Source organism: Schistocerca serialis, chromosome 2 (assembly GCF_023864345.2).
Source record: "Schistocerca serialis cubense isolate TAMUIC-IGC-003099 chromosome 2, iqSchSeri2.2, whole genome shotgun sequence".
NCBI lineage: Eukaryota > Metazoa > Arthropoda > Insecta > Orthoptera > Acrididae > Schistocerca > Schistocerca serialis.
In genome coordinates this window covers 272,707,463-272,729,311 of record NC_064639.1, presented here as the reverse complement: position 1 = coordinate 272,729,311, position 21,849 = coordinate 272,707,463, and the positions used below count along the sequence as shown (strand labels likewise).

Here is a 21,849-nt window from a genome sequence, read left to right as displayed (position 1 = left end):
TCCGCTGTGCCGTGCGTATGATCATTGCTTGTACAGCCCTCTCGCAGTGTCCGGAGCAAGTATGGTGGGTCTGACACACCGGTGTCAATGTGTTCTTTTTTCCATTTCCAGGAGTGTATTTTCTATTCCAGTGACAGAAATGATACTCCTCTGTAATTTTTGAGATTTTGTTTCCCTTTTTATGTAGCGGGAGATTAACGCAATTCTCCAGTCTTCTGGAATGTTTCCTGTTTTCCAAATATTCTCATGAAGTAAGTGTATATCTTTCATAATCTGATCATTTCGGTATGGGGTCTTCACTACCTGCTTTGTTGTTTCTAAGTCTTTTGACTACTTCATGACTTTCTAGTCCTGTTGATGGGAAGTAGTCTTCCTCAAGATTTTCTGGATTACTAAAAATTCTAAATTTGCTGTTCCAACTGGACAGTTTTGGACCCTCTCAAAAAACTTTGATAATACTTCAAAATTTTCCTTGTAATGTTATTTTCCTTACTTTGCTATTTGCTTTTTTAAACAAATACTAGGTGCCCGATAGTCTTCAAATATATGTTTAATTGTTTGGTAAAAATTTTTAGTATTAATTTTGGTAACATGAAATGACTAGGATGATTTTCAACAGTATGTCTGTAAACGCGATGTTGCGACAAGTGACATTGAATATTTTAAAGTGTGCTTTGACTGTAGTCAACGAGGATTTGGTAACACGCCGAAGTACCAGACGCAGAAAAAAAAGAAGAACAAAAAGTCAGAGGGCGGTTTCTCTTTCTTTTGCGGCTGCGGTTTGCGGCTAACCGTTTCTCGTGTCCTTGAACAGCCAACTGGCGAAAGCCTGTGCAGGTCGACTATTCGTTTCAGACTGTTCCGCGAGCTCCGAAATAACTCTCCACTGGTTTACCTACTCGATGTCATGAAGCTAGGTGCACGTAATCGCCTGCATTCTTAAATTATAAACCTCGTGACTTCTCCAAGTGTGAACGTGAGCCACAGTAATATTGTCAGCTCGAGTGTCAATAAGGTGGTAGAATCACGGTAGATGGAGATCAAATGCTTATTACTAGGATTTTATTTTAAGATTTAATGCCTAACGTCGTCCAAAAGAAGGTTACGATGGTACGTCAATGCTCTCCGTTCTCATGCGACTTAAATACTATTTTCGTTATGTGGACAATTTATTTGATGATATGGAGACCAGAAAAGCTCCAAGTCAGCAGTACGCTACGGTTACTGTTTGTCCTTTCATGAGATCGCCTGGTCCTCGTCCAGCTATAGTTGTTTTTTCGCTTTTTCACATCGCGATCATATCACAGACAACATATATTTACATCTACATAGATACTCCACAAGCCACCGTACGGTGCGTGGAGGATGGTGCCATGTACTACTAATAGTGATTTCCCTTCTCGTTCCACTCACAAATAAAGCAAGGGAAGAACGAGTGTCTATATGAGCAATGTATGTTGGCGGCAATAGAACCATTTGCCAATCAGCTTCAAATGCCGGTTCTCTAAATTTTCTCAATAGGGTTCTTCGAAAAGAACGTCGCCTTCTTTCCAAGGATTCCCATTTGAGTACCCGAAGAATTTCCGTAACACTTGCGAGTTGTTTCGACGCACCCGTTTCTGAACTACTTCGATGTCCTCTTTCAATTCGACATGGTATGGATTACAAACATTCGAGTAGTATTCAAGAATAGGTCGCACCAGGGTCCTATCTGCGGTCTTCTTTACAGGTGAACCACACTTTCCAAAATTCTCCAAATAAACCGAAGTCGGCCATTCGCCTTCCCTACAACCGTCCTCACATGCTTGTTTCATTTCAAACCACTTTGCAACATTAGTCCCAGATATTTAAACGACTTGACTGTACAGTATTAATGCCATATCCAAACGATGAAGAGTTATTTTTCCTACTCATCAGCATTAACTTGCATTTCCCCATATTTAGAGCTATCTGCTGCCATTCATCACACCAACTGGATGTTCTCTAGGTCGTCTTGTATCTTCCTACAGTCACTCAACTTCGACACCTTACCGTACACCACAGACAGCATTATCAGCAAACAACCTCGGTTTCCTGCCCAACCCGGCCGCCAAACCATTTGCGTTCAAAAATGTTCAAATGTGTGTGAACTCTTAAGGGACTTAACTGCTAAGGTCATCAGTCCATAAGCTTACACACTGCTTAACCTAAATCATCCTAAGGACAAACACACACTCGAACCTCCGTCGGGATCTGCAGTACAGCAAACCATTTATGTATACAGGGAAGAACAACGGTCCTCTCGAACTTCTCTGGGGCACTCCTGATGATACCCTTGTCTCTGATGAACATTCGCCGACGAGGACAACATGCTGAGATCTATTACTTAAGAAGTCTTCGAGCCACTCATATGTCCATACGCTCGTACCTCTGTTAACAGCCTGTAATGGGGCATAGTGTCCAATGCTTTCCGGAAATACAGAAATATGGGGTTTGCCTGTTGCCCTCCATCCACAGTTCGCAGTACATCATGTGAGAAAAGGGCAAGCTTAGTTTCGCACGACTGATGCTTTCTAAAACCATGCCGATTCGTGGACGTAAGCTTCTCAGTCTCAAGAAAAGTTATTATATTCGAACTTGGTCAGATTTAGAAGGACTGAAATTTCCGTGGTGCATTTGTCTCACAGGTGGCATCCAATGACTAGTCCACGTTGGAAGTCACTGATCTCTCCTCACCTAGGCTCCCGCTGTTACTGCTTAGTGTTTCATTCTGGCGAATCTTCTTCCCATTACATCTGGTCGTCAGTTCCACATTACATATTACGCAACACAGTTGCGAAAAAATGCATTAAGTCGCAGGAAGGAATCGTTCCTGCGTTTTAGGTGCTACCAGCAAGCCAGCTAGCACAATGACTGTGCCTAGGGAGTTAAAAAACCTCAGGCAGCTCGTGAAAGCTACATTTTTTTTCTGTACTCACTACTAAACGCCACGTGGTGTAAAGAGCAACGCGACAGGGCTATCGATGACTGGAAATTAATGATTTGGAGTGATGAACCACGTTACACACTGTTATTCGATGGAGGCCTTTTGGGTTTGGAGAACGCCTGGAGAACGTCACCTGCCATCACGTGAAGCTCAGAGAAGATTGTGTTACGGTAAGGGAGTGTTTCTCGTGGTTAGGGTGTGATCCCCTTCTTGGGCTTACGAAAACTCTAAATGTGGAAGGATATCAACATATTTTATAGCAGTGTGTACTGGGTACACCAGAGGGACAACTCGGAAGCGATGAGTGTATCAGCGTGCCATTTACACCTTTTCATAAAGCAGCGTCTGTGACGCAATGGATAATAACACTTCTGATATAGACTAGCATGACTGGAGTCCCGACTGAACCCAGTGGAACACCTTGGGAATGAGTTAGAACGTCGACTTCATTCCACAATCCAGCGTAGATAATCTCTGGTCTCAGCTCTTGAGGTAGAATGGGCTACCGTTCCTGCACAGGCATTCAGACACCTAAATGGCTTCAAATGGCTCTAAGCGCTAAGGGCCTTAACATCTGAGGTCATCAGTCCCCTAGACTTAGAACTACTTAAACATAACTAACCTAAAGATATCTCACACATCCATGCCCCAGGCAGGATTCGAACGTGCGACCGTAGCAGCTGCCGGTTCCGGACTGAAGCGCCTAGAACCATTCGGCCACAATGGCCGGCCATCAGACACCTAACTGAAGGAGTCCCTAGCAGAGTTCAAGCAGTTATAAAGGCGAAGGGTGGACACATCCCATATTAAAGTGACCGGTTATCTTTGATAGAAGGCGTACATGCAAAGCATCAACAACGGGCAGTGAAGGTTATACACTGAAGCGCCAAGGAAACTGGTATAGGCATGCGTATTGAAACACAGACATATGTAAACAGGCAGAATACGGCGCTGCGGCTGGAACTGCCTATGTCAGACATCAAGCGTGTGGCGCAGTTATTACAGCGGTTACGGCTCCTACAATGGCAGGTTATCAAGATTTAAGTGAGTTTGAACGTGGTGTTATAATCACCGCACGAGCGATTGTACACAGTATCTTCGAGGTAGCGATGAAGTGGGACTTTCCCGTACGACCATTTCTCTAGTGTACCACGAATATCACGAACACGGTAAAACATACATCTCCGACATCGCCGCGGCCGGGAAAAGATACTGCAAGTACGGCACCAACGACGACTGAAGAGAATCGTTCAACGTGACGTAAGTGTAACCCTTCCGCAAATAGCTGCAGATTTCAGTATTGGGCCACCAACAAATGTCTGCGTGCGAACTATTCAACGAAGCATCATTGATATGGGCTTTCGGAGCCGAAGGCTCACTCGTGTACCCTTGATTACTGCGCGACACAAAGCTTTAGGACTCGGCTGGGCCAGTCAACACCGACGTTGGATTGTTGATGACTGGAAACATGTTACCTGGTCGGACGAGTCTCGTTTCAGATTGTGTCGAGTGGATGGAAGTATGGAGACAACCTCATGAATCCATGGACCCTCCACGTCAGCAGGGGACTGTTGAAGCTGGTGGAGGCTCTGTAATGGTGTGGGGCGTGTGCACTTGGAGTGATGTGGGGCCCCTGATAGGTCTAGATACGACTCTGACAGGTGACACATACTAAGCATCCTGTCTTATCATCTGCATCCATTCATGTCCATTGCGCATTCCGATGGAGTTGGTCAATTCCAGCAGGACAATGCCACACCCCACACTTCCAGAATTTCCACATAGTAGTTCCAGGAACACTGTCCTGAGTTTAAACACTTCCGCTGGCCACCAAATTCCTCAGACTTGAACATTATTGAGCATATATGGGACGTCTTGCAACATGCTGTTAAAAGAGATCCCAACCCCATCGTACTCTTACGGATTTATGGAGAGCCCTACAAGATTCATAGTGTCATTTCCCTCCAGTACTACTTAAGACATTAGTCGAGTCCATGCCAAGTCGTGTTGCGGCACTTCTGCGTGCTCGCGGGGGCCCTACACGATATTACGTAGTTGTACCAGTTTCTTTGTATATCGAGAGGCCATCAAAACAATCCACTGATTAACTGCGATACACCCTGTGGAGTCCGCAGCTCGTGGTCGTGCGGTAGCGTTCTCGCTTCCCGCGCCCGGGTTCCCGGGTTCGATTCCCGGCGGGGTCAGGGATTTTCTCTGCCTCGTGATGACTGGGTATTGTGTGATGTCCTTAGGTTAGTTAGGTTTAAGTAGTTCTAAGTTCTAGGGGACTGATGACCATAGATGTTAAGTCCCATAGTGCTCAGAGCCACAGCCTGTGGATAGCAATGTTCAGCAATTGCTGGCTATTACAAAAATTATTTTTGAGTAACTCTCATCTTACGCAAAAATAACTTTCGTTATCATGACACTAACACAACATTATCGAACAATTTAAGATCTTGTTTTTGTTTCTCAATATTGACTGAAGACAATTCCAGGAAGTTATTAATTTTACTTATGCATTTATTTTTTAAAAGTATGTTCTCACAACAGGGTCACGCCAACTCTCGAAAATACAACTAGAACATTTGAACAACATTTTGTGGTCTTTCTAACTTGAAATTACTGTATGTGCTCTGCTTTTCTGATACGAGCGCTAAGCCTAGCGAAGACTTATGTCTGAGTTATCAGATGTCAAGTCGCACACAGTAACTCGTGAGCTGCTAATCTTTACTGAAATTATCGGGTAAGATTTCCATTCTGTCATACATAGACTGTTGGTTGTTATGCTACACATTATATCACTACCATTGTTCGTCCAACCCGCGCTGCCGTATTAAGACACTTTGCATTCGCCTGGTTTTTGCGGTCTTTCAACGCATTATCTGTAGTGCTTACGGGTTAATTACTTTGTATTTGTTTCAAATCCGTATTGCAGATGAATCCTACTGAATGCTGCTGCAAAATTGACATCTTTTAAAATGCCCACAACAGAACTGAAATTAGGACTGCAGGCAACAGGAATTATGTAGTTCGCTAACGGTTCTTTCTTCTATTCTGTAATAGGATTCACGTCGTGGCGGAAATATTTTGCAAGCCTTGGTTTGCATTTTGCTCAGGCGCGCGGCCTAGGGCAGCTTCACTTTCTTTCTTTCAAAGCTACACGCATGTTATCTTCAGGAGTCCTTCTCCACTTCTCCATGTTTGTACCTTGCTGTCCACTTTCAAACGTATTACGGTCCATGGATTCAATTACCTGAGATAAAACGTTAATTTAGCATAATAACAGAACAGCTGGGGGGCGTTCTGTACGGTCCGCATTCTCAGAAGCGTCGTAATTATCTCATTGCTCTCGCTGACCATAATTGACGCAGGAGATTTCATTTCTTGCAGCCGGGGCAGTGCCTGACAACTAAAAACGGTAATTAATGGGTTCCAGGAACGAAGCAGTACTAGCCCCCGCGTTAGTCTCCGGCAGCTGTATCCCACTCTGTATGGCGAAGCGCACTTCTTGGTATCACTTTGAAATATACACGTCGTAAGTTTCGTGACAGCATATTTTGCTCACTTCACCCAAACTTAACCCCTTCCTGTTCCTTCCTTCCTTCCTTCCATCCTACAGCATAGCATCGAACTTACGTGAGCGACGCTAGAGTTGCATGGTTCCTTTTCGGACAAGAAACGGTTCGTAAGGAATATATCGCAGCCGTGGGCAATAAGGTAATGAAGCGAAGTCAACAAGCAACAGGTAATAGCCGGCAAAGAACTGGATTTCTTTCTCGGAAAACGAGTCACCCTTCGTACATCTCTGCTAAGCAGCTAAACGCATCTTACGTAAGGTACGTGCAACACGGGCGATGTTCCTGGAATGGCACTAATTCCGTTTCAAAACAAAAACACGTTTCTTGTAGCTTATATAAAGATGCACTGTGATAATCGTCCAGCGGACGTAAAAAGAATCTGTACACACACACACACACACACACACACACACACACACACACACACACACACACACAGTAAGAACAATAGTATTATTTTTATGGTTTTAAGGCGTGATTGACAGTTGATTTATTTCTGTGTATCCAGCTAGCACACAAAATTATCGCTCAATGGACGTAACAGTCTTTCCTATAGTGTGCATCATGACTGAGAGGAAACTAATTTTGAAACATTCTTCGCATTCACCTTTAGTAACCACTGGCAACCCACTTTCTTCTCGACGACTTAACGTGAATAGTGAGCGAAGACTGTATGACGTTCCCGGAAAACCAAAATCTCCTCTTAAAAAATCAATATCGATTGTTTTTAAAAAAAATTCAACACGTCGATCTTGACGTAACAAATCTAAATGTAGTATCCGGAGTACCACAGGGAAGTGTGATAGGACCGTTGCTGTTTACAATACATATAAATAATCTAGTAGAATGCGTCGGATGCTCTTTAAGGCTATTCGCAGATGAAATACTTGTCTATACCAAAGCAGCAACGCCAGAAGATAGTAACAATTTGCAGAGAGACCTGCAGAGAATTGATAAATGGTGCAGGCCCTGGCAGTTGTCCCTGAATGTAAATAAATGTAACATACTCCCCATACATAGGAAAAGAAATCCACTACGGCCCAGCTACATTATTGATGACAAACAAATCGAGACAGCGTCTGCCATAACTATCCAGAGCGATCTTACGTGGAATGATCACACAAGCAGGTAGTGGGAAAAGCAGACCCCAGATCTCAGATTCTTCGGAAAAGTGTTAAGGAAATGTAACTCATCCACGAAAGAAGTGGCTTATAAGGCACTTGTTCGCCCGATTCTTGAGTACTGTTCATCTATCTGCGATCCCTATCAGGTAGGACTGATAGAAGAGATAGAGAAGATCCAACGAAGAGAGGCGCGTTTCGTCACAGGATCGTTTAGCTGGCGACAGAGCGTTACGGAGATGCTAAACAGACTCCACTGGCGCCCACCGGGGTGGCCGAGTGGTTCTAGGCGCTACAGTCTGGAACCGCGCGACCGCTATAGTCGCAGGTTCGAATCCTGCCTCGGGCATGAATGAGTGTGATTTCCTTAGTTTAGTTAGGTTTAATTAGTTCTAAGTTCTAGGGGACTGATGACCCCAAAAGTTAAGTCCCATAGTGCTCAGAGACATTTTTTTAGACTCCACTGGCACACGTTACAAGAGAGCCATTGTGCATCACAGGGAGATTTACTATTGAAAGTTCGGGACAGCACTTTTCAGGAGGAGTCGAACAACGTATTACTTCCCTCCATATACATCTCGCGTACTGACCACAAGGAGAAAATTCGATAAATTAGAGCCAATACAGAGGTTTACCGACAATCATTCTTGCCATGCAGCATTCGCGAGTGGAACTGGATTGGAGGGATCAGATAGTGCTACCGAAAGTACCCTCCACTTCAACACCGTTAGGTGGCTTGCCGAGCATGATGTAGATGTAGATGTAATTGTAGGTTTGATGACAGGACGTTTCTTGTGTGCCACCTTCGTGGTGGTCAGCAGTTTACAGGTACAGTAATTCACGCTGCAGTGAGGTTGGAAGGAGTCAGGCAAATCCAATACCTTCCATGAAAACCCTGACATGATAGCAAATCCGGCAGTATGTCACATACGATCAATCAGTGAGCAAATGGACTAACACAAGAACGCCTAAATGCATGTCATACCTTTCCACCGTGAAACAGACGCAGTTCCGAGGGGAGAAACGAGAAGCCGAGAGCAGAGTTGTGTAGGCTAGAAGGCCCTACGATAAGGGACGGACACCCACATCGCCGGCCGATCGCCAGAGCAGCCTCCAGCCCATGTTAGAAGATAGAGCCCTCCAGAAGAACAGTATAGATCTTACGATAACACTAAAAGGGCCACACCAGCTGGAAGTTTTAGCGTGAGACTATACGCGTCTCTGTTACGTAGCAAACATTAAAAACATTGCCCCACCACGAAAACTATAACGTTTCTCATTGGATAGACAGAATTTTTGTAGGCAGAGCTTAAGTTTAACATTGAGACCCTGATTGGTCAGTTGAAAACACAGCCAGATACCTTTCTCTTAAACCCACTTTAGTAAATTGTAGTAAAGAGAAATTCGAGAGAGTTGCTACCGAGACGGCGAAGTGTGTGGAGCTGCGCTGCCCACCACCGCTAATGCTGCCTAACCACCGACAAGGTAATGAACGCACATGATGCCGCATAAGAGTGGATAAGGCTTCACTCAGAACTGCAGAAGTCTCATGTGTTACATCCCCTTTTTACGTAATACTCGTGTCGATCGTCAATTAAACTTCGTGGTATTCACATTTGCTACTGGAAGTTAAAATCTGAAGCGCGATGATTTTTCTGTTATTATTGAGAAGCCACATCAGCCACTGTAATTTACTACAATTTAAATAAGTAATTAAAGACAGTTGAGAGTCACTGCAGACCATTTTGATAGTTTTCTCTTTTATGAAACTTAATTTAAACCTAGATTATAGATGTGATATGGCATATGTCATCCTTCGATTCATTGTAGAACTTGGAAAACCATTCAGGGAATATTAGTTCACATTTTTGTTGAACATAGTCGGTTTTTAACATCCTGTATTAAAATATTTCATTTCATCAATAGCGCAATTTATAATCAATGTTTTGTGCGTAGAATAAAAATTCCAATAATAAACTTAACTGCTTTTTCGACGTTATTTTACCAGATAACTAAAAATAGGAAAGCCTTGAACCCCTTCCACTAAATTTAGTTAGTATTAAGATTCTTTTACAGGGAGTGCAGTGGAGCTGACCCTGAAATAATTAAGAATTTGATTATATCAACTCTTCTGAACTCTACATGTCATGTGTGGTCTGGCGTCTCCTTACCAGCAACAGGTCCCAGGTTCAAACTAGTCAATTCCCTAAAAAACACGCTCAGAGCGTCGTTGGGCGAAAGTGGTTGGGAGACACGACTTAGAACAGACAGACACCACGCAAAATGTTAGAAGGTCTGTAACAGCGACCGCTGTTAGGCCCGTGGTAACGCCTCCCCCGTGCTCCGCACCTGGACCTGAGGCACTGCGCAGGGACGGGAGCTCGGCGGCCTCCGGCCAGTGGGTGTGTGACGCGAGGAGTTCGAGGCCGCGCTGGGTCAAGGCCGAGCCCGCGCGCGCCAGGCCGTTCACACCGGCACCGGGTGGCCGGCAACCGCCAGGCTTTCGCAGAAACCGCCGGTGGCAGCTCTCGAGTCCGCCGTGAGCCTCAGCCGCTGACGTCACGCTGTATCCAGGCGCCGAGCCGTGGTACTTCAAATAATCCGTCTCGTCCTCTTAAGAGCTCTCTCCGGTCGACGAACACATTATTTATTATAAGCTAAGTGCTTAGTATACATTATCATCGGTTGGTTCATAGATGCCCTAACGCCACCCGTGTTTGCAGACTAAATTCTGGTAATTCAGGTACACCTACACTATTGGCCATTAAAACTGCTGCACCAAGAAGAAATGCAGATGATAACCGGGTATTCATTGGACAAATATATTATACTAGAACTGACATGTGATTAGATTTTCACGCTATTTGGGTGCATAGATCCTGAGAAATCAGTACCAGAACAACCACATCTGGCAGTAATAACGGCCTTGATACGCCTGAGCATTGAGTCAAACAGAGCTTGGATGGCGTGTACAGGTACAGCTGCCCATGCAACTTCAACACGATACCACAGTTCATCAAGAGTAGTGACTGGTGTATTGTGACGAGCCACTTGCTCGGCCGCCACTGACCAGAAGTTATCACTTGGTGAGATATTTGGAGAATGTGCTGGCCAGGGCAGCAGTCGAACATTTTCTGTATCCAGAAATGCCCGTCCAGGACCTGAAACACGCGGTCGCGCATTATCCTACTGAAATGTAGGGTTTAGCAGGGATCGAATGAAGGGTAGAGCCACGGGTCGTAACACATCTGAAATGTAACGTCCACTGTTCAAAGTGCCGTCAATGCGAACAAAAGGTGACCGAGACGTGTAACCAGTGGCACCCCATACCATCACGCCGGATGACACGCCAGTATCGCGATGACGAATACACGCCTCCAATGTGCGTTCACCGCGATGTCGCCAATCACGGATGCGACCATTATGATGCTGTAAACAGAACCTGGATTTATCCGAAAAAATGACGTTTTGCCATTCGTGCACCCAGGTTCATCGTTGAGTACACCATCGCATGCGCTCCTGTCTGTGATCAGCGTCAAGGGTCTCCGAGCTAATAGCCCATGCTGCTGCAAACGTCGTCGAACTGTTCGTGCAGATGGTTGTTGTCTTGCAAACGTCACCGTCTGTTGACTCAGGGATCGAAAAGTGGCTGCACGATCCGTTACAGCCGTGCGGATAAGGTGCTGTCATCTCGACTGCTAGTGATACGAGGCCGTTGGGATCCAGCATGGCGTTCCGTATTACCCTCCTGAACCCACCGATTCCATAATCTGCTAACAGTCATTGGATCTCGACCAACGCGATCAGCAATGTCGCGATACGACAAACCGCAACCGCGACAGGCTGCAATCTGACCTTTATCAAAGTCGGAAGCGTGATGGTACGCATTTCTCCTCCTTACACGAGGCATCATAACAACGTTTCACCAGGTCAACTGCTGTATGTGTACGAGAAATCGGTTGGAAACTTTCCTCACGTCAGCACGTTGTAGGTGTCGGCACCGGTGCCAACCTTGTGTGAATGCTCTGAAAAGCTAATCATTTGCATATCACAGCATCTTCTTCCTGTCGGTTAAACTTTTTGTCTGTAGCACGTCATCTTCGTGTTGTAGCAATTTTAATGGCCAGTAGTGTATAACGCAAACAACTGTTCTTTACCGCACATTTGTACCATCATCAGTAGTATTATGACTGCTACGTCTCTGCGTCAACGTTAGGCACCACTAGCAGTTGACACCCATATTCTGTATTTGAGTCACTAACCAACTTCTACACGGAGCACGTCGGTATGTCACCACTGACTTCTAGTATCAGCCGCACGCAGTTGACGTCAACAAGTGTATGGGCCTGAAGATGACGTTGTTACAACGTTGAAACTAGTTGCCAAAATAAAATCGATTTCTTAAATACAGCTTGAGGAATTTCTTCATTTTTAATATATATTTATACCAGCTGACGTCCCACTGTCCTCCATTTAAATGTGGATGTACGAAGATACCGGGTGATCAAAAAGTCACTATAAATTTGAAAACTGAATAAATCATGGAATAATGTAGATAGAGAGGTACAAATTGACACACATGCTCGGAATGACAGGTAGTTTTATTAGAACCAAAAAAAAATACAAAAGTTCAAAAAATGTCCGACAGATGGCGCTTCATCTGATCAGAATAACAATATTAGCATAACAAAGTAAGACAAAGCAAAGATGAAGTTCTTTACAGGAAATGCTCAATATGTCCACCATCATTCCTCAACAATAGCTGTAGTCGAGGAATAATGTTGTGAACAGCACTGTAAAGCATGTCCTGAGTTATGGTGAGGCATTGGCGTCGGATGTTGTCTTTCAGCATCCCTAGAGATGTCGGTCGATCACGATACACTTGCGACTTCAGGTAACCCCAAAGCCAATCATCACCAAACGACGCGCGCAAGAGATCTTTCACGCGTCTAGCAATATGGAGTGGTGCTAATAAAACCGTATGTCATTCCAAGCATGTGTGTCAATTTTTACCTCTCTATCTTCATTATTCCGTGGTTTATCCGGTTTTCAAATTTATACTGACTTTTTGATTACCCGGTATATTCTGTAACAGCGCTGAAAACTGAGGTGGATTTGTGTCCCATCGTAACAGGACACCTTGTGGGCTAATTGAGGAAACCCTTGGAAAAAGGAAATTTTCCATCTCTGAGAATAAGCAACAATAGAAGTACGTTGGTAGCGCAGAGGACCTAAACAAAAATTCCAGTGTTACGAGAGGTGTAGTACGGCCAGTGCTTACTGTGGAGACACGAGAATGTAAAGTTCTATATCACTCGTCGGAAATCGATCGTTCCAGGTTTGGTGTAATAGTACTGGCGCCGAGGGGGAAAAAATCGGGTTTTGTAAGCTAGCATCTCCCTTATCCACTTTCCCCGAGATGGGGTCTGGTGTACTCAAAACCCTTCGTATCGCCGTTTAGTCCCATAATATCCCCTCAATCAGTCACTTCGTATATCGTCGCCAGGGAGGGTGCATCTAAAAAGTTCAAAGAAGGGCAGCACGTTTTGTATTTTCGCGAAATAGGGGAGAGAGCGTTACTGAAATGATACAGGATTTGGGTTGGACATCATTGAAAAAAGGCGTTTTTCGTTGCGACGGAATCTTCTCACGAAATTCCAATCACCAACTTTCCCCCAGAATGCGAAAATATTTTGTTGACACCGACTTACGTAGGGAGAAACGATCGCCACGATAAAATAAGAGAAATCAGAGCTCGTACAGAAATGTATAGGTGTTCGTTCTTTCCGAGCGCTATACGAGATTGGAACAATAGAGAATTGTGAAGGTGGTTCGATGAACCCTGTGCCAGGCACTTAAATGTGATTTGCAGCGTATCCATGTAGATGTAGATGTAGTGTCGACTAGCTTAACCCAAACAGGCACGTTTACAGTCGACAACAAATTCTTTGGCCAAAGTCAGGGATGAAACCTCATTTATCACCAGGTGCGACTGGGTGTTGTTGTATTGAAATACCGTCAAAACAGGGACCTGAAAATCATTAAACAACGCAAATTTCGAGCAGTGCTAGTTTTTCGTGCTGAATTTTTACGAAACTTGGAAGTTTCGTATTCTTGCCACAGTGTAGCAATTGCACCACGAGGTCACCTTTTTCTGTTCTTGGGACCCATGGTGTAAAGGAGTGAATAATCCTTATATCCAGCCGGCCGGGGTGGCCGAGCGGTTCTAGACGCTACAGTCTGGAACCGCGCGACTGCTACGGTCGCAGGTTCGAATCCTGCCTCGGGCATGGATGTGTGTGATGTTCTTAGGTTAGTTAGGTTTAACTAGTTCTAAGTTCTAGGGGACTGATGACCTCAGAAGTTAAGTCCCATAGTGCTCAGAGCCATTTGAACCTCATATCCACCAACCACAAATCTACAGGGTGTACAAAAAGTCCGGGAACACTTTCAATTATTTATTGCACATGAACTAAACATTGTACAGATGTCATACATATTGCATTTTGAAGAGAAACTCTGAAAGTATTTTTTACAAACATTCGGTATGCGAACCATGAGTAACCTGGCAGAAGTCAATACGGCTATCGAATTCCTGCCATACCCGTCCCAGTATGGCATCGCCGACTGTGTCAGTCGCTTCCCTTATTCTCTCCCGGAGCTCTGCCCATCACGTGGTAGAGGCGGTATACACACCAGATCTTTTAATGTGTCCCCACAGAAAAAAGTCACACGGAGTGAGATCTGGTGATCGGGGAGGCCCATTTCATGAAACAGCTGTCCCCTTCTGTAGCACGGCCGATCCATCAATGCGGCAGCTCCGTGTCCAGGTACCCACGAACTTCACGATGTAACTGGGGTGGAGCCCCATCCTGCTGAAAGATGAACGGAGAGTCCGATTACATTTGAGGTATCAGCCATTGCTGCAACATGTCCAAGTAGGAATATCGAGTGACAGTGCTCTTGGCGAAGAAGAATGGCCCGTGCAGTTTTCGGTGTGACAAGGGACAAAAAACATTTACCTTTGGGGAATCACGCCCAGATTCAGTGCATGTGTGGATGATTTGTACCCCAGATTCGACAATTATGCCTGTTCACTTTCCCATTAGTGTGGAAAAGTGGCTTCGTCGCTAAAAATTAAGCTATCAACAATGCCATCCCCATCGTGATTCAATTGTTTCAACTGCGAACAAAACTTTGTCGTCGTCATTGAGCTTCTGCACTAGCTCCAATTTGAATGGTTTCATAGACAGCTTCTGTCGCAGAACATTTCACACTGTTACTGGAACCTTTTCGAGTTCACGGGATGCATGACGCACTGATTTCTTTGCACTCCTTACAAATGTCTCTCGTACGCGCTCCACATTCACTTCACTCACACTGGTACGTCCGCTTCTCTTTGCCGGGCAAAAGCAACCCGTCGTAAAGAATGTTTTGTGCCAATGGTAAATGGCCTTCCTTGTTGGTGGCTTCTTACCGTACTTCGTTCTAAACATCCGTTGAACAGCTGTATCACACTTGTTTTTGTCGAACTCCAACGCACAGAAAGCTCGCTCCGCACCTCAACTCGTCAAGTTTGCGACTAGCGCTGACTATCGGTAAATTGCCAAACTACGCTGTGGCGGTATACATTAAAAAAAAAAAAAACTTTCATCTTTTTCTTCAAAATGACATTTGTATGATATATGTGCAATGTTTGGTTCTTGTGCAATAAATAATTGAAAGCGTTTCCTGCCTTTAGAGAGAACGCATTTGGCAAGGTGTACATTCTTCCAAACTCAGCTTGGGGCCAAGTACATATCACGTCTCACAGATAAAGAGTCCTTTTCGGATGTAAGGCAAATGTCGGAGTAGTCCTACCAAACGGTTCCCATTTAAGTTTCCTATTCGAAGGACTAAGGTGCCCCCTCTCTCCTCAGAACATCTGAAGAATAAAAGATCGCTTCGCTTTGCAATGTGAACATCTGCAATTCGTAGCAGCCGTGGCTGCCAATGAAATACAACACACCGCCAAGTGCGTCTCATGGCCGGTATCACGCTCCAGAGGGCACGATGAGGAAAAAAGCAGCCGCCTAATGCTCACGTGGCCGTCACAGCAACTAAGGACAAACGGGAGAAGTCCCAACGAAGCCTGCCGCCGACTTCTGGCTCTTTCAGGTGGTCGTAGTAATTCAAGGCATCGAGGATTCAGGGTTCTCACTCAGCAGCAAGCGCTACCTCAGGTAAGCTGGAAACGTACAAGTCTCATCCTTCAACACACTGCTGATTATACACAGGATGTATCAAAAAGAATCATAGCGATTTAAAATAATCATAACTATCATGTTATTTGAGATATGTGCTTGAACAAACGTACTGTTGGAAAGAGTTTTAAATGGTTCGCGCTAGGTAGCATCAGTGTGCGCCCGTTTCAGTTCTACTAAAAATGGTGTCGGGGCAAAATAAAGCGTTTTGTGTTCTACGTTTTGCGCTGTACGGCTCACTAATAACTGTTCAGCGTGACTTTCGTACTAGGTATGGTGTGGATCCTCCTACAAGGCAACTCGCCGGGCCGTCCCCTAGTGTCGGACCCAGACGTCGAACGCATCCGCCATAGTTTCACAAGGAGTCCGCAGAAAACCGTTTGCCGTGCAGCTCGACAGCTCAGCATGCTCCCGATGTCCGTTTGGCGTGTGTTACATCGATGTTTACAAATGAAACCATGCAAAATTCAGCTACTGAAAGCTCTTCGTGAAGGTGACACACAACAACGAGTGGAGTTTTGTTATTTTGTTCTTGGCAAGATGGAGGATGGCAGTTTTCTCCCACGCACAGCGTTTAGTGACGAGGCCAAGTCCCATTTAAATGGAAAAGTGAACCGTCATAACGTGAGGTTGTACAACATAAGAGGGACTCTCCAAAATTTAATGTGTTTTGCGCAGTTTCACGGGAAAAGGTGTTGTTGTTGTTGCTGTTGTTGTGGTCTTCAGTCCTGAGACTGGTTTGATGCAGCTCTCCATGCTACTCTATCCTGTGCAAGCTTCTTCATCTCCCAGTACCTACCGCAACCTACATCCTTCTGAATCTGTTTAGTGTATTCATCTCTCGGTCTCCCTCTACGATTTTTACCCTGCACGCTGCCCTCCAATACTAAATTGGTGATCCCTTGATGCCTCAGAACATGTCCTACCAACCGATCCCTTCTTCTAGTCAAGTTGTGCCACAAACTTCTCTTCTCCTCAATCCTATTCAATACCTCCTCATTAGTTACGTGATCTACCCACCTTATCTTCAGCATTCTTCTGTAGCACCACATTTCGAAAGCTTCTATTCTCTTCTTGTCCAAACTAGTTATCGTCCATGTTTCACTTCCATACATGGCTACACTCCATACATATACTTTCAGAAACGACTTCCTGACACTTAAATCTATACTCGATGTTAACAAATTTCTCTTCTTCAGAAACGCTTTCCTTGCCATTGCCAGTCTACATTTTATATCCTCTCTACTTCGACCATCATCAGTTATTTTGCTCCCCAAATAACAAAACTCCTTTACTACTTTAAGTGTCTCATTTCCTAATCTAATTCCCTCAGCATCACCCGATTTAATTTGACTACATTCCATTATCCTCGTTTTGCTTTTGTTGATGTTCATCTTATATCCTCCTTTCAAGACACTGTCCATTCCGTTCAACTGCTCTTCCAAGTCCTTTGCTGTCTCTGACAGAATTACAATGTCATCGAAGAACCTCAAAGTTTTTACTTCTTCTCCATGAATTTTAATACCTACTCCGAATTTTTCTTTTGTTTCCTTTACTGCTTGCTCAATATACAGATTGAATAACATCGGGGAGAGGCTACAACCCTGTCTCACTCCTTTCCCAACCACTGCTTCCCTTTCATGCCCCTCGACTCTTATAACTGCCATCCGATTTCTGTACAAGTTGTAAATAGCCTTTCGCTCCCTGTATTTTATACCTGCCACCTTCAGAATTTGAAAGAGAGTATTCCAGTTAACATTGTCAAAAGCTTTCTCTAAGTCTACAAATGCTAGAAACGTAGGTTTGCCTTTTCTTAATCTTTCTTCTAAGATAAGTCGTAAGGTTAGTATTGCCTCACGTGTTCCAACATTTCTACGGAATCCAAACTGATCTTCCCCGAGGTCCGCTTCTACCAGTTTTTCCATTCGTCTGTAAAGAACTCGCGTTAGTATTTTGCAGCTGTGACTTATTAAACTGATAGTTCGGTAATTTTCACATCTGTCAACACCTGCTTTCTTTGGGATTGGAATTATTATATTCTTCTTGAAGTCTGTGGGTATCTCGCCTGTCTCATACATCTTGCTCACCAAATGGTAGAGTTCTGTCTCCCAAGGCCATCAGTAGTTCTAATGGAATGTTGTCTACTCCCGGGGCCTTGTTTCGACTCAGGTCTTTCAGTGCTCTGTCAAACTCTTCACGCAGTATCTTATCTCCCATTTCGTCTTCATCTACATCCTCTTCCATTTCCATAATATTGTCCTCAAGCACATCGCCCTTGTATAAACCCTCTATATACTCCTTCCACCTTTCTGCCTTCCCTTCTTTGCTTAGAACTGGGTTGCCACCTGAGCTCTTGATATTCATACAAGAGGTTCTCTTATCTCCAAAGGTCTCTTTAATTTTCCTGTAGGCAGTATCTATCTTACCCTAGTGAGACAAGCCTCTACATCCTTACATTTGTCCTCTAGCCATCCCTGCTTAGCCATTTTGCACTTCCTGTCGATGTCATTTTTGAGACGTTTGTATTCCTTTTTGCCTGCTTCATTTACTGCATTTTTATATTTTCTCCTTTCATCAATTAAATTCAATATTTCTTCTGTTACTCAAGTATTTCTATTAGCCCTCGCCTTTTTACCTACTTGATCGTCTGCTGCCTTCACTACTTCATCTCTCAGCCTTACATTACTGGCCTCCAAGGTCACCAGACCTGACTTTATGTGATTATTTCTTATGTGGGTTTATTAAAGACTTTGTTTATTTGCGTCCTTTACCAACAACAATGAATGAACTAGGACATAGCATAACGGCAGTTGTGGAAACTGTAACTCAAGACAAGGTCGTTGCAGTGTGGGAGCTATTTGAATACCGGATTTATATATGTCGTGCATCTGAGGGAGGGCGTATTGAACACCTCTGAACAGGTGTGAAAAAAAAAGCTTTTTGAGTCCCCCATTCATCAAAAAAAGAAAAGTCATTGTATATCTCTATCAGTTTCAGAAATATAGACGTGCAAAATCGGATGATACACCATGTGTTTCAGATAGATGACTTCCAACTATTATTTGATCCTCCAAATGCTCACATCTGCTTTGTAAAACATTAGAAAACTTAGGCGCATCCATTCTTACTTTGCTACAGCATAGGACAACAGCCAATACACGTGTAAAAAAAAAAAATCAAGAACACCGTCAGTTGTAAGTTCATCTCGATTTTGTGTTACAGGCTACCGCTTTCGACGATATAGTTCACCATCAACAGGCCCTCTGTACCAGATAGTGGCTAAATTTTCCAGTGACAAACGTAAATGTGTCACATGACAAAATAACAAAATTTAAATTTTGTCTTAGAGGTGCTGTCACTTGTTAATATCGCTCGTACGTAAGCAGGTGTGAAGATTGGATATTTTCGCAAATGACACACAGACGTTTTCCATTGGAAAATTCAGCCACTTCGAGTATAGAGGGCTTCATGATAGCGTGTTATATCGCCAAAACCCGTAGCCCATAACATAAATTGAAGACGAACTTAGAGCTTACAGTATTCTTGCTACTGTTTACATTAGAATACTTTTCTTCATTAAATGAACACTTTACCCAGTACCTGACTCTCGTATTGCTCATGGCCAACAGGAAAATTATGTCTCCAGTGCGCTTAGGTAATAAGTACCAATGAAAAATAGCGTGTGCATCGACAGTGTGGCAGGCACTTCTCCGGGAACTCAGCAATGATTTCCTTGATTTTATGTTGTGACGTTAGAAACCGTAATTTCGGTGTCTGATAGCTTCAGAAAATACTAATCATGGAATAATCGTATTACTCATCTCACCGTTAATGATTCATGCCACTAGTTTCGCCTTTCGTAAGGATTTAGCCGCGAAGCAGGAATTTATTGTTAATTTTATCTCATATCGCGTATTTCTTCCAAGAGTGTGGAAGCGATTTTATATAATAAAACCCAAAATGTTAATGTCATAGTCGTTATTGAGCCTGAAGTGGAAATTTCAGATTTACGAGGCAATTATGCACAGACGCAGCCAAGAAAGAGGTCTGTGGGGCAACAATTTCTTTTAACTCATTAATTTGCTTGTTTCGTTGCTATCCTATGTCTCGCCTGTTTTGTGGTAATCTGCAGAATTCTACTCACCGATTTTACCCAGCATATTTGATCGTTCTTACCTCTCTATATTTGTTTTTTTTTTCTGTTCCTTCGAAAGCAAACTTCTACTGTACGCCATAGAAATTTTCCATTCAGCTTGCCTCTCCTTCTGGTGAGGGTTTCCTAGGTACTTTTTCTTTACGTATTCGTATCTGTGCCATATCCTTTCGTACAATTACACTCTATGGTAAACATCATTGCGTCGCTGGAAACGAACATTTGAAAGGCCAGATGCTATTAGTAAACGTACAGAGTGTCCCTTGTGTTATTATTGAGATAAATACGAGTAAAGGAGCGATTTTCGGAAATGACCCTGTTTGTCAGTGTTGCTACGTGAGTTCAACAACCCACTGAAGACATGCAAGCAGCTGTGAAAGCAGACACAAGCCTGTGTTTGTATCGCGGGATGCGCTGCTGCAGCGCGCAAAACACTTGGCGACCCACTTGAAACCTCTCACCATGGTTACACAGCAGCGACACGGTGACGTCACAGGAAATCGCACTGAGAGAGCTGTAGCGCGGAAATTAAAAAGAAAAAAGAAAAAAAAAGGGAATTACATATCACATTCTCTTACCTTCTAAGCGTTGGCGTAAGATGGAAAGGTCAGTGGAATCTGGAACAAGAGAAAACTGCATGATAGCGCTGCCACGGTAAGCGATTAGACATACAGTGGTTGGACAAAAATACGGAAACATACATGCTCGAACATATTTGCAGATTTTTGCTTCCGCAAGGATGTTCAAATGGTTCAAATGACTCTGAGCACTATGGGACTTAACTTCTGAGGTCATCAGTCCCCTAGAACTTAGAACTACTTAAACCTAACAAACCTAAGAACACCACACACGTCCATGCCCGAGGCAGGATTCGAACCTGTGACCGTAGCGGTCGCGCGGTTCCAGACTGTAGCGCCTAGAACCACTCGGCCACTCCGGCCGGCTCCGCAAGGATCCATAGCCTCTTAGTATTTAATAAAAGAATACATTGTCTGTTCTAGCCTCTATTGTGCTTTATTAAAATCACACTGTTAACTGATTTCGGCCTTGAGGCGTTATCAAGCAAACTTGCTAAGAGAGGTGAGCGATATTGAAAATGTTCAAATGTGTGTGAATCCGTAAGGGAGCAAACTGTTTACGCCATCGTCCCCTAGACTTACACACTACTTACACTAACTTAATGCTAAGAACACCACACACACCCATGCCCGAGGGAGGACTTGAACCTCTGGCGGGAGGGGCCGAGCGATCTTGAAAACGGGTCGTATCAGGGTAGAGCAGCACGGGCAACATGCGGTCGTGCAGTATCTTGTTGAAAGATAAAGCAGCGGATATCGCGAAGGTAAGTCACATTTACTATTACACGACATGGCAACTGTGCTTAATAATGACTTACGGCCGAAATTAGCTTACAGTACGATTTTAATGAAGCACAATACAGCATACAGGGGACAATGCTTTCTTTTATATGTACAGATGCTGGTCAGTTGCAGGCTGGGCCGTTGTATTTGACCACGAACAGCAGCTGTGCAGAGTCCTCAATATTATTGGAGGTATCGGTCGTTGTCAGAACAGTGTTCTGCGTAGATGTGAATGCATTGTGTTGGAGCTAGGTGAACTGGAACGTGGGCAAACTGTTGATGATTGTGGGGTGGGTGCTTCCATAACCAAGGTAGCCCACGTGTCTGGTATTTCAAGAGGCCCCATATCGAAGATCTATACCGCATACAGGGAAGGCGGTAAAGCATTATCTGATAAGTTACAATGCTAGCGAAAATGTGTATTG

The 21,849-nt window shown here is 44.1% G+C and overlaps 1 protein-coding gene across 6 annotated transcripts in view; it reads right to left on the bottom strand.

Annotated features, from left to right (window-relative positions):
* Positions 1 to 21,849, bottom strand: part of LOC126457029 (Ig-like and fibronectin type-III domain-containing protein 1) — a 1,179,953-nt gene that overhangs the window by 930,251 nt on the left and 227,853 nt on the right. For all 6 annotated transcript variants that reach the window (XM_050093007.1, XM_050093006.1, XM_050093012.1 and 3 more), the window contains exon 2: positions 20,642 to 20,680. The gene's annotated coding sequence lies outside the window, so the exon portion shown is untranslated. The remainder of the gene's footprint in view (positions 1 to 20,641; positions 20,681 to 21,849) is intronic.